Source organism: Gymnodraco acuticeps, unplaced genomic scaffold (genome assembly GCF_902827175.1).
Source record: "Gymnodraco acuticeps unplaced genomic scaffold, fGymAcu1.1, whole genome shotgun sequence".
Lineage (NCBI taxonomy): Eukaryota > Metazoa > Chordata > Actinopteri > Perciformes > Bathydraconidae > Gymnodraco > Gymnodraco acuticeps.
Genome location: NW_022990440.1, coordinates 2,388,321 through 2,402,685, shown reverse-complemented (window position 1 = coordinate 2,402,685; position 14,365 = coordinate 2,388,321).

The window sequence follows — 14,365 nt, the reverse complement described above, 5'->3', positions numbered from 1 at the left end:
TGATAAGGAGGACCAAGAGGGGAGAGCCGCCTCGTCAGTTGAGCCAGGCAGCACAGCGGAGTCCAAAACCGAGGGGAAGCTGGAGGAGCTAGCAGAATTGGTGACGACGCTAGTTCGTGTTCAAGCGGCTAAAGATGAACAAGCAGAGAAGGCGTCCTCAATTCAGGAGTGCCGTTGGAGAAGCATGCAGCAGCAGTGTACTGAGATACAGCAGCAAGTATCCAGGATAGCACAAGAACGGAGACAAGAAGATGATACTCAGGACAACCGCCAGTTTCACGGAATAAGTGAGTATCAGGACAGGGATTATGAGGATCGTGGTGACGATGAGATGTCCAACCAGAGGATACACAGTCTCCAACAACAGAGGGAACCCTTGGCCCATAGGGAACCCAAATTGCTGCCGTTATCGCCAGAGGATGACATTGAACAGTTCCTGACAACTTTTGAGAGAATAGCATATGTCTGCCGCTGGCCAAGAGACGGATGGGCGGTGCGCCTTGTTCCCTTGCTCACCGGTAAAGCTCGTAGTGCCTATGTGATGATGGACATGAAAGACTCTGACAATTATGGAAAAGTTAAAGCAGCAATTTTGTCAAAGTTTGAAATCACACCGGATACTTACAGAAGAAGATTCCGGTCCCTGAAGATCGAGTCTGGCGAGACTCCACAAGAGCTGTATGTTCGTCTGAAGGATCTCTTCGTCAAATGGGTAAAGCCAGGAAAATCAACGGTGGAAGAAATAACCGAGACAATTATCCTGGAGCAATTCCTGAGGACGCTCCAGCCTGAGCTAGAAATCTGGATAAGAGAGCATGACCCCAAGACAGCAGCGGAGGCAGCAAGCCTGGCAGAGGTTTTCACATCAGCCAGGAAAGAGAGCCGGGAGGACACCCGCAGTTGGGAGAACAACCGAGGCCCAAACCAAGCTCAAAGGCCGATAAAAAAAAAAAATTAGGTGCTATCATTGCAATGCTCTAGGTCACACCAAGCCATATTGCCCAGTTTTAGCCCACACCAAGCCATCTCTCCTGTGTGCAGTTCCTAGGTCAGACAGGGTCCAGAGATTAGGTGGAAAAGGCAGGAAAGTACCAGTCTTGATCAATGGGCAGCGGGTAGAAGCGTTGCTGGATACAGCATGTTTCAGTCAGTTGTTTTGTCCAGTTTGGTCCCTAGGGAAAAGTGGAGTCAGGATACTTCAACCATAAGTTGCATTCATGGTGATCAACATGTTTACCCCACAGCAGAGGTCTATCTAACTGTAGGAGGCCAAACCTTTCTGTTGCCTGTAGCATTAGCCCCAACATTGCCATACCCAGTCATTCTTGGTAATGATCTCCCTACACTTTATGACCTAGTGCACAAGCCAGGTTGCAAGTCTGACAGGGGAAGATGTGAGGTTGAGAGCCTTGGGGCAACGGTCAGGGAGCCACTTAGCCAAGGTGAGGTGAAACCAGTTCTACAGCCAGTCAAGCCTTGTAATGTTACCACTAGAGCGCAGAAACTCGCTGAGATGCCTTTTTATGGGGTGGAATAGGAGACAAGTCCAGGTAAACCGCCCAAGACTAGAGCGCAGAGAAGAAGGGAAAAACTGTGGGGTACTCTGGAGAAAGGGTCACAGGAACCTTCAGAATTACCAGATCTGCTAGACTTCGACTTTCCCCCAGATATAGGGGCAGTACAGAAACTGGATGCTACACTGACGCATTGGTTTGGGAAAGTAACAGAGGTTGAGGGGGTTAAGCAAGATAACCATAGCTATCTGGAGGAGGCCACCTACATAGTTAACCAGGGCATCCTCTATCAGCGCAAGGGAAATACTGAGGTTTTAGCTCTGCCAAAGCAATTCATAACCAGAGTGATGGAGTTAGGCCATTCAATTCCATGGGCAGGTCATATGGCTTTCCAAAAGACTTTGCACAGGATTGGAAGTAGGTTTGGTTGGCCAGGGATGTATACGCAAGTCTCTCAGTTCTGTAGGTCTTGTGAAACCTCTCAACTTACCTCATCAAAGGGAGTAGCCTGTGCACAACTTCAGCCGTTGCCTATAATAGACACACCTTTTGAGAGGATAGCCATGGACATAGTAGGACCTTTAGAGAAAAGCTCCTCAGGACACCGTTACATTCTTGTTGTATGTGACTATGCCACCCGCTATCCAGAAGCCTTCCCTCTCAGGTCCATCAAAGCCAAGCAGGTAGCAAATTGTCTTGTTCATCTGTTCTCCAGAGTAGGCATACCTAGAGAGATCCTTACAGACTGTGGGACAAATTTCTTGTCCAATTTTTGAAGCAGGTTTACCAAGTCTTAGGTGTGAAGGGCATTAAGACCACCCCTTATCACCCCCAGACAGACGGGCTAGTAGAGCGCTACAATCAGACTCTCAAAGGCATGCTACGCAAGTTTGTCTCCAATACAGGGGCCGATTGGGACCAATGGCTTCCGTACCTGTTGTTTGCCTATCGGGAAGTTCCACAAGTGTCGACTGGTTTTTCACCTTTCGAGCTCTTGTATGGCCATCAAGTGAGAGGACCCTTGGATCTTCTTAAAGACCACTGGGAGAGTCCACAGCCAGGAGGAGAGAATGTTGTCTCATACGTGATCAAAATGAGGAAGAGACTTGAGGAGATGACAGCACTGGCACATGAAAATATGAAGTCGGCACAGCAACAACAGAAAACCTGGTATGATCGGAAGGCCAGGGAGAGGGTTTTCAATCCAGGACAGAAAGTACTGTTGTTGTTGCCAACGTGTGACAGTAAGCTGCTGACAAAATGGCATGGACCTTATGAAATTACCAGGGTTGTTGGTAAGGTCACATATGAACTATATATGCCAGAAAGAGTAAAGAAATATCAGACTTTCCATGTCAATCTGCTCAAGGAGTTCTAGGTTCGTCAAGAGCCTGTGTGCCAGTTGTTGGTATGTGCTGTCCAGGATGAGGAAGAAAATGAGAAGTTCTTTCCTGCCACCACTGCAACAGCAGAGCCCTTGACGTTGGACCTGTCTCATCTATCTCCCACCCAGCAGGAAGGAGTAAAGCCACTCCTTGAGCCGGATCTTTTTAAAGAGACACCAGGTTTTACCTCACTGGTCCAGTACAGGATCCGTCTAACAGGAAATGCTCCAGTTCGGCAGAAGAGCTACAGGATTCCTGAACGGACAATTCCTGTTCTACAAAAGGAAATAAAGATGATGCTGGAACTGGGGATAATCGAGGTCTCCTGCAGTGAGTGGTGCAGCCCAATTGTACTGGTTCCAAAGAAAGATGGATCACTTCGATTTTGCATTGACTTCAGGTACCTGAATGCAGTGTCTAATTTCGATCCATACCCAATGCCTCGAATTGACGATCTGTTGGAAAGGGTTGGCAAAGCTCAGTACATCACCACGTTGGACCTAAGCAAAGGCTACTGGCAGTTAGCATTGGCATCTGAAGCTAAGGAGTTGACAGCCTTTAGGACCCCATTTGGTATGTATCAGTTCAGAGTCATGCCATTTGGTCTCCAAGGGGCGCCGGCAACATTCCAAAGACTGATGGACCATGTATTGAGGGATGTCTCTGACTTCTCTGCTGCATATTTGGATGATGTGGTTATTTTCAGCCAATCCTGGGATGAGCACAGGTTCCATCTACAACAAGTCTTGCAGCGGATCAGAGCAGCTGGTCTGACAATCAACCCAAACAAGTGTGCTATCGCTCAAAGAGAAGTGAAGTACCTGGGCCACATCATCGGATTTGGGAAGATTAAGCCACAGCTGGGGAAAGTCGAGGCCATACAGTCGTTCCCTGTTCCATCTACCAAGAAGAAGATGAGAGGGTTTCTGGGGTTGGTCGGTTGGTACCGTAAGTTTGTTCCTCATTTTGCAGACAGGGCGGTTGTGTTGAATGACTTGACTAAAGCCTCTGATTAGATTCAGCCCCTAGTTTTGCTGATATAGGCTTAGTTTGTCGGGGGACATCTTACTTCTTCCTTCTTCCTTCTCTCTGCTCCCAACTAACTGAAATGGACCGATGAGTGTGACAAAGCTTTTAGAGGCTTGAAAGATGCAGTCTGCGCTAACTCTGTCCTTCACACTCCAGACTTTGACAAGCCCTTCACCCTGCAAACCGACGCTTCTGGAGTGGGCCTAGGGGCAGTGCTGCTGCAGGAGGAGGAGGGAGTCTGGAGACCTGTTGTTTTCCTGAGTCGCAAGCTGATGGATAGAGAGAGTAGATACTCCACGGTTGAAAAGGAGTGTTTGGCAATGAAGTGGGCCATTGACTCCCTCAGATATTATCTGCTGGGGCGGCACTTCGTTTTGGAAACGGATCACAGAGCTGTGGTTGCATCGCATGAGAGATGCAAACATGCGCATCGCTGGATGGTACCTGGCACTGCAGCCGTATGACTTCACCGTTCGCTACAGGTCAGGGAAGACCAATATAGTGGCGGACTTTCTGTCCAGAGTGTCGCAGGAATGAGACACTGTTCTCCTTCGGGAGAGGGAGGAGGAAATGTAACGAAGGTAACTTCGTTACTATGGACTGACGGCTTTGGGGGCCTTGTAATATTGCACATGTGGGTTTGCACTTTATATAAAGACTTCCTTTTGCACAGTAAGAATGTCACTCAGCACTTTAGTGAACAGTTTGCACTTTATTAGCATGATTTGCACAGTACAGTTTGACATGGCCTATTTGCAAATGTTTATATAATCTATACTATTTATTGATGTAGTAGTTGTTAAATGATTAAACCGTAGTATTTGGAATGTCGTCTGGCAGATGCTGGTCGGCAGGCTTGGAATTTCGTCATTTTAGGGGCAAGGCCATTTCGCCTTCCCGTTCACATTTTTTTTAAGGGCACAAAGGCCACATGACAGGGCACAAAGGCCGTTTGGTTAAATTACGCTGGTCAATCAACATGACTGAAAAGTGTAGCACTAATGTCAACACCAGTCGTTTTACAAATGGCTGAATAGCAATAATGTTTCTTTAACGTATACGTTAAGTTCAGCCATAAACCACATAAGTCAGTCATGTATTATATCAAAACCGCTTAGCAAGAAAAATACTAGATTCAAAGGTGACAGCTATCTGCTAGCTTGTAGAAGCAACACTAGATGTAGACCCCTTGAAGGGAAGACGTTAGCGCTATCCAAACTAGCTAGCTATCGCTAGTTTTCATGACAAAATGTAACGAGTCAACTTTAAATAGGCTAATACAATGGTAATTACCTATCAATAGTACTTTCTATAAACACGTAAATGTTAAGTCCTTTCAAATACTACCACATACTTCAGTTAAATCATATCAAAACAGCTTGGTCCGCTTGCTTACCTGTGCTTGTCTTGCTCCCGCGGCTGAGGAGCAGGCTGTCGGGCCCCTACAGGCATTTCTGACGGAACAATCACAGCAGAGCAATCGCTCTGATCCACAGGGCACAGGCATCGCCCGGGACTATCCTACTGCGCGCACTAATATGACTTTACTAGCGTTGTTTACACTGGAACTTTTGACAGGGGCACCAAGGCCACTTTGGCCGTGAATTGCATTTTTTTTCACAGGGCATCACGGCCAAAGTGCGGGGCAACGACGGCCATGGCCGTCGTGGCCGTCGTGAAATTCCCACCCTGCTGGTCGGTCCTCGGCTCCACCTGAAAAGAGAAGGGAGTTATAGCGAGAGCGCCGAGAGTATTTATAATTGTGTAAGATTGACAGCGGATGAGATTAATCATTGTGTGCAGATGTCCTGTTTTAGCGTGTATATGTCATGACATTAATTTGCATTCATTGTAGAAGTGAATACTGTGTAAAGGTTACGCCCATCGCTTACCCATGCTGTTTCGTCCTGTGTCCGCTCCAGTGTGTTTGGCCAAAAGGTCCTCGGGGGGAAACAAACACTGACTAAAGAAGGTCCCGGGACGAACCAAGTGGCGGGATGGGCGTAGGGGTTTCTGTTGTAGTTGGGAATGTATGTCTATATATTATGGTCAGTTATAATGTGGGTTTTGGGGTTAACTTAACAGCTGGCTATAAACCACTGATCATACATGCACAGAATGTTATGGATTATCGTTATACTAATTATGATGACATGTGTATTTATAATGGCTCACCTGTGAATGGTTTCTCCCAATAAGATCCTCTATAAAAGAGCCAGTCTTCAGTCGGAGGAAAGTGGTGAACACCTCCATGCTGGCTGGCTGTTCTTTATAGTGGTTGTGAAATAAAGACACTATGGTGTGCAACTCTACCTCCTCTCGTGTGTGGTTCTTTCACTGGAAATAGCCGCTAAAAGGGTCGCTGTCTCACACTCCCCCTCCCAAGACCAGCTTGCCGCTTAAATTGGGCTCTGTCTCCAGCTGCTCCACCCGGTGGCCCACAGAATCCCTTATATCTGCTGACTTTCCAAGTTGGACTCCAGGGTGTGCCCCGTCTACTGCCTGCCTCCAAGTTTTGGCATACCTACTTCCCCAGAGATCGATCCCCCAGGACCCCCTCCACCTAAGTTGGACTCCAGGGTGTGTCCATGTTGTAGGACAGCTAATTATAAGCATACACACTTTCCAGCATTTGTCCATATCTAAAAACTCCTATCTGACCTTAGGTCAAACAACACACACACACACCCATCCTCAGGCCCGTTCAACCATTCTCAACCGAGAATCCTAAACCCTACCCCAACACAAAACCTAACCCTACCCCTCACACCAGATACTGACTGGTTTTCAGACCCCCCCAATAAAGCAAAACTCCACGTTTCAGAGTGGCCTTTTATTGTGGCCAGCCTAAGGCACACCTGTGCAATAATCATGCTGTCTAATCAGCATCTTGATATGCCACACCTGTGAGGTGGGATGGATTATCTCGGCAAAGGAGAAGAGCTCACTATCACAGATTTTAGAGAATATTTGAGAGAAATGGTTATTTTGTGTATATAGAAAATGTTTTAGATCTTTGAGTTCATCTCATGAAAAATGGGAGCAAAAGTGTTGCGTTTATATTTTTGTTCAGTGTAGATGCCGCCTATCACAGTGCACTGATATTTGTGACAAACTGTAAAGTATTAACCCATCACTGTACCCTGTATGCAAGGGCAGGTTTGCTTTCACTAACTGTACGGAGGCTCAGTCACTGGTACATTTTTATATACAAAGCCATGTTAGGGGAAACTTCCATCCTACATATGCTCCCTGATCTCATGGCGAATCGTAAGTGGCTACTGCCTGAGATCGAATGCTGTGGTTTTATTAAATGTGCCAACTGCTAGGACTGTCTTAGCATGATAGCTTTTAGATGCGCAGCTCCTCTGTCTTGGAACAGTCTGCAAAAGGAATGGAAGCTGAGCAATTTGGTTCCACGAAATGTTTTTAAAGCAAGGATAGATGCTATCCAATCGGAAACTGTTGGAACCTGTAAATCAGTGACCACCAACTGGCGGCCCGCGGGCCACATCCGGCCCGCCAGACATTCTCATCCGGCCCGCACGACAGGGGTGACTGCGGCGTGGTTACTGTGTGCAGTACCGGAGTCCAACAGAGAGGCAGCAGCTGCGGGACAGTAGACTGCGTACTGCAAAACCTTCCCTGCCTTGAAGAAGAAGTGATCCTTCGTTGTGAAGAGTCTGGTTTGTGCGCTCCGCACCACAGCAGCAGCCCCGCTGCGACAGAGTCCAACAGAGAGGCAGGAGCTGCGGGACAGTAGCCTAGAAGCAAGGTTGGGTTGTAACGGAATACATGTAACGGCGTTACGTAATCAGAATACAAAAATCAAGTAGGCTAACTGTATTCAGCTGGCGTTACATTTGAAAAACGAGTAATCTGATTACAGTTACTTTCGTAAACCTGAAGTGAATACATTTTGGAATACTTATTGGAATTATTGGTGGAAAAATGTCCTCACAAAATGTAATATTCATTACCGGCAGAACTGTGTGCACACTGCACGGCGCTGCAGCATGTCTGTGAGCGAGAGAGAGATGCAGCGCGTCTGTGAGGCCCCACCCCCGCACGCAGATGAGAGAGAGAGATCTCTTTTAAAATATATTGAAAGTTAGAAACGGAGATGGTTAGATAAAATGTGCAAGATAACGTTTATGTAGAATTTCTTTATTGTCGAAATGATGACATTTCATAACGGGATCAAATCAAAGTGAATGGCCTGCTGCTGCTGAATGCATGGGTCAAGTGACTGGAAAACGTTTTAAAAGTTATAACATCGTTTCAGATAATAAATAATAATGATAATTCATTCTATTTAGGGGCGCCTTTCAAAGCACCCAAGGACACCTTACAATTCATAACATATTCTAAGGAAAGGTTTTAAGTCAGTACAAAGAATGCAGTCCGGGTGATGTTTTTTATGTGTGGTGCAGATGAGAGGGAGCTGTCCAGAATGACACCAAGATGTTGTGTTTAAGTTCTTGATAAGCCATTAAAACAGTAAAATACATGTCTCCTGTTCACCAAAACATACCCATCTGTTATGGAAAAAGAAAGTATTCTAAAAGAAATCTGAATATGTTAAAGTAGACCCGATTCCAACGTTTAAGACACGTAACTGTATTCTGATTACCTGTATTCTGATTACTTTCAGAGCCATGTATTCAGTATTTAGTAACTGATTACAGAACACTCAATACCCCCCCCCCCCCCCCCCCAGTCTACAACTTCAAAATTCTGGACTATATAAAAATCGCTGGCCCGCGATAGTGTTTATTGGATACATTTTGGCCCTTGGACAAATGTAGTTGGTGATCCCTGCAAATGTTACTAGCTATGTAAACTGTAGTCGCTGTAAATATGCTGTATGTCTTTTTAGTTTTTTCTGTTATGTTTATATGTATTCATGTGGAACCTACTTGCAGCAGGTCACCCTTGAAAAAGAGATAAATTATCTCAATGGGATTCACCTGCATAAACTGGACTGGAATACTTTACCTGCTGCTATTAGATCTCTTGCATCATTGGGTATTTAAACATGCATTGTTATCTCACTTTCAACTGGTCTGCACTTGTTATTAATGAAACTGATATTGATGAAACTGATTTGCTTGACTGTCTCAAATTGTAATGATTGTATGCATTGCTTGAATTTTACTTAACAGACTGTATGTGGTTTGTCTTGTGTGTCATGTTTTGCATTTTGTCTTTTTGTTTATGTATGTCTGTAAGTTGTTGCTATTGTCGGGACCCCCTTGAAAACGAGATGGTGCATCTCAAGGGGTTTATCCCAATCAATAAAAATGTCTATATATAAAGGTTTGAAATTAAATGAAATTTATGTTTTTTAACCTGTTGAGCCCCACGGACACGCCGAAGGGGCCGAAACCACAACATCTGCAAGCAACAGTGTCTGAGGGCTTCTTAAGATTTAATAAACTATGAATGTTTCATATCCATGTAACGGGAAGAAGCTCAGCTAACTGATATGAACCATGTTTAGCAACAAAAAAAAACACAAGACTAACGCTGAGCCTCTGAATTAGCCCTGAGCAAAAAATGCTAACGCCCTTAGCACAGAACTCACGGTATAAAACCCTTATTACTTATTGTAAATGCAAGTCTAACACATCGATTAGCATTGTGAGATTACACAGATTCGAGAGTTATCTGTATCATCACTCCATGATCAAAACTCACGACATGAGAAACAAAAACAGATATCACAACACGTGGCATTAGGTAGCCAACACGGCAATATGTCTTACCTTTGTTGTTGTCTGATCAAAAGTTGTCTTCAATGGCATTAAAACGATAAAAAAGCTGCTGAAGGTTAATCCAAAGGTTAATCCAATGTGTCTGTGTCACTTTTAAATGATTTCTGATAATCCATCAGCAATAAACCTAGTTAACATTGTGTGTATGTGGAAATTCCCCTTTGATTCTATTGGCTCTAACTGTTCAAAAGAGATGTCTCATTTTGGCAAACATTTCAGGGCTTTGTGGATTGATTAATCCATGACAAACTGGAGTTGATACCAGGAGGCGGAGCCGCAGTCTTACACGCTTCTCTGCGCTCTCTCCTAGGCAGTCATCCATAGGAATCCCGAACCCAATAAAATACCCAATATTAGCGGTGTGTGTGTCTGCCCAAGGACAATTTAAGGTAAAACCTAATAGAGGTGTCATACATAATAACCTAATAAAAGTAAATGTAACAACTACTACAGTGCACCAAAACAGGAAGATTAAATATGGTCTCTTAAACATAAGATCTCTAGCATCTAAAGCAATATTGGTAAATTATTTAATATCAGATTATAATATTGATATATGCTGTCTCACTTAAACTTGGTTGAGACATGAAGAATATGTCAGCATAAATCAGGCCACTCCACCCAGCCATATCAATACTCATATTGCCCGAGGCACAGGCCGAGGAGGTGGAGTTGCAGCCATCTTTGACTCAAATTTACTTATCAATACTGATCCAAAATTAAATTATACCTCCTTTGAAAGTCTCGTTTGTAGTCTTACGCATCCGACCTGGAAAACTTTGCAGCCAATCTTATTTGTTACATTGTACCGTAAACCAGGTCCTTATTCAGAATTCTTATCAGAATTCTCTGAGTTTTTATCAACTTTGGTACTTAACCAGTTTAGCCCTGAGCCTGTTTTTCAGGTCTCAGGCTCGAAAATGACATTCCCAGAACAAATGACCATATCTTCCCTTCTAAAAGGGTTAAATTAATAATATTTTTTCTCAAAGTAATGATAAACCTGTGAGTTGGATGTAGAAAAGTCAGAATTAATATAGATTTTTTTTTATTTTAAAGAAAATTCAGATTATTATAGTGTCCGTCCAAAAAATATTTTTTACTTATAGTGAAAACTAACCTTGGATGATGGTAAGGTAGAAAAAAAGCTTTAGGAATCCAAAGTACAACATATAATAAGTACCCTGTATCAAGATTGATGCAAAACAAGTGACATTTTACCTTTATAGAGAGTTTTAGCAAAAAAAACTCCACCTCTGAGGTGATTTGGGTGGAAATGGGGGTTTTACCGTTTCTCTGGAACCCATTGGTCGATTTTTGTGATTGACATCTCTTTCTGACCGTTAGAGCCAATATAATCGAAAGGGAATCTCCCCACTCACACACATGGTAAAACAAAAAGGTGGGGCTTCGCTAACGCAGTTTTACATGAGAGTGAAGCTGTCTCTAGCTCTGACATCTGAAAACCGAAAAGCAGGTTTATTGCTCATGGATTATCAGAAATCATTTCAAGGGGACACAGACACATTGGATTGACCTATGGATTAACTTCAGCAGCGGTTTTATCGTTTTAATGACATTGAAGACCACTTTTGACCAGACTACGACAAAGGTGAGCCATTTTAGTGTTATTAGCTACCTAGCGCCATATGTTTTGATGTGAAACGATGGGTTGGATGTGCAGCAAAGATAAATAATAAGGTTTTGTGAGTGAATTTCGGTGCAGTCATCTGTTAGCATTTTTCTCTCGTTGCTAATTCAGAGGCTCAGCGTTAGCATTGTGGGTTTTTCAAAAAAAAAATGTTTTAAATGATAAGTTAGATGACTTTATTCCCGTTACATGGATATAAAACATTCATAGTTTATTAAATGAACATGCCTTCAGACACTGTTTCCTGCAAGATGTTGCAGGAGGGCCCCGGTACCGGGGTCTCTCGGGCTTAACAGGTTAAAACGTAATTATCGTAGGTGACTTTAATATTCATGTTGACGATGATAAAAATAGTCTTACTGTTGCATTTAACTCTATATTAGATTATGTTGGTTTCCGTCAGAGTGTAAATAAACCAACCCACTGCTATAATCACACTCTCGACCTTGTTCTGACTTATGGTTTTGAAATTGAGCAACTATTAGTCGAACCGCATAATCCTGCTTTATCCGACCATTTCTAAGTAACTTTTGAAGTACTGTTACTAGACTACAAACCATTAATCAAAAGCTCCTGCAGCAGAAACCTATCTGTTAGTGCTATAGCCAAATTTAAGGAAGAGATTCCACCAATATTTAACTCGATAGCATGTCTGCATGTAAGGGAGGAAACTTGTACAAAATGTACACCACCCCAAATTGATCATGTTGTTGATAGTGTTACAGATGCGCTGTGAATAAAATTAGACTCTGTTGCTTCTTTGAAAAAGAAGAAAATAAAACAACATAGATTTGCTCCATGGCATAATGCCGAAACCCGCAAAATAAAGCAAAAGTCGAGACAACTTGAAAGGATATGGCGTTCCACTAAACTTGAAGAATCTCGTTTAATTTGGCATATCACTCTCAATGAATATAAGAAAGCACTGCGTAAAGCGAGATCAGCCTACTACTCTTCATTAATAATTGAGAATAAGAATAATGCAAGATTTCTTTTCAGCACTGTAGCCAGGCTGACAGAGAGCCATAGCTCGATTGAGCCTTCTATTCCCAGAGCACTCAGTAGTAATGATTTTATGTGCTTTTTTAACGATAAAATTGTTACTCTTAGAAACAAAATTAATGACCTCTTGCCTTTGACCAGTATAGTGTTATCAACAGCTCCCGGAAACGTAAGTTCTAATATTACACTAGATAGTAAATTAGAATGCTTTTCAGCCATAAACCTTGAACAATTAAATTCAATTATTCTCTCTTCTAAACCATCAACGTGTATCTTAGACCCAATTCCAACTAAGCTGTTGAAGGAAGTTTTTCCATTAATTAGCACTTCTTTATTAAATATTATGAATATGTCTTTATTATCAGGCTATGTTCCACAATCATTCAAAGTAGCAGTGATAAAAACCGCTTCTTAAAAAGCACAACCTCGATCCAGAGGTTTTAGCCAACTATAGACCTATTTCTAATCTTCCGTTTCTCAAAAATTATTGAGAAAGCGGTCGCAAAACAGTTGTGTGATTACTTAAAAAACAATGATTTATTTGAAGATTTTCAGTCTGGCTTTAGAACACATCATAGCACAGAAACAGCTCTGGTTACAGTCACAAATGACATTATAATAGCCACAGACAAAGGATTTGTCTCTATTCTTGTCTTGCTCGATCTCAGTGCTGCATTTGATACTATCGACCATGACATCTTATTGCAAAGACTAGAGCACTTAGTTGGCATACAGGGAACTGCTTTAGGCTGGTTTAGGTCCTATCTATCTGAACGCTCTTAGTTTGTACGTGTCAACGATGAATCTTCCATGCAAACCAAAGTTAGCCATGGAGTGCCAAAGGGCTCGGACTTATTTTGTTCACATTATATATGCTTCCGGTAATATTATAAGGAAACATTCTGTACATTTTCATTGTTATGCGGATGATACTCAACTATATTTATCAATCAAGCCTGATGAAATTAATAATCTAAATACAATTCAAGACTGCCTAAAGGACTTATAAACGTGGATGACCTTAAACTTTTCGATGTTAAACACGACCAAAACTGAAGTTATTGTACTCGGCCCGAAGAATCTACGAAACAAATTATCTAAAGATATACTAACTATGGATGGCATTAATTTGGCCTCCAGTGAGACTGTAAGGAATCTTGGTGTTATATTTGATCAGGATTTATCCTTTAACGCCCACATAAAATCAATTTCAAGGACCGCCTACTTCCATCTACGTAACATTGCAAAAATCAGGCATATCTTGCCTCAAAACGATGCAGAGAAACTAGTCCATGCATTTGTTACTTCAAGGCTGGATTATTGTAACTCTTTATTATCAGGGTGTACCAAGAAGTCAGTTAAGTCGCTTCAGCTGATTCAAAATGCTGCAGCTTGTGTACCAGAGTTAGGAAAAGGGACCACATTACTACTGTTCTAGCTGCCTTACACTAGCTCCCTATAGAACACAGGATATCATTTAAAATTCTTCTTCTCACCTACAAAGCCCTTAATGGGCAGGCGCCATCTTACCTTAAATAACTAATTATACCCTACTGTCCAACTAGGGCATTGCGTTCCAAGAATGCAGGGTTGTTGGTTGTTCCTAGAATCTCTAAAAGTACAATGGGAGCCAGAGCCTTTTCTTATCAAGCTCCACATTTGTGAAATCAGCTTCCAGTTTGTGTTCGGGCGGCAGACACCCTATCCGTTTTTAAGAGTGCGCTTAAGACCTTCCTTTTTGATAAAGCTTATAGTTAGAGCTGATTAGAGATTCAGCCCCTAGTTTTGCTGATATAGGCTTAGTTTGTCGGGGGACATCTTACTTCTTCCTTCTCTCTGTCTATACCTGTGTACTCTCATGTTCCGAATAACCCAGCTTCCCCAAATGTCTTTCTTTTTGGTGTCTATATACGCCGGGATCCGGAGTCATGGATGACCCTCTGCTGTGGTCCTGAGTCCTGGATCGTGAGCCCTGGATCTTGAGTCGTGGCTGTGCCTGTTGCTGTG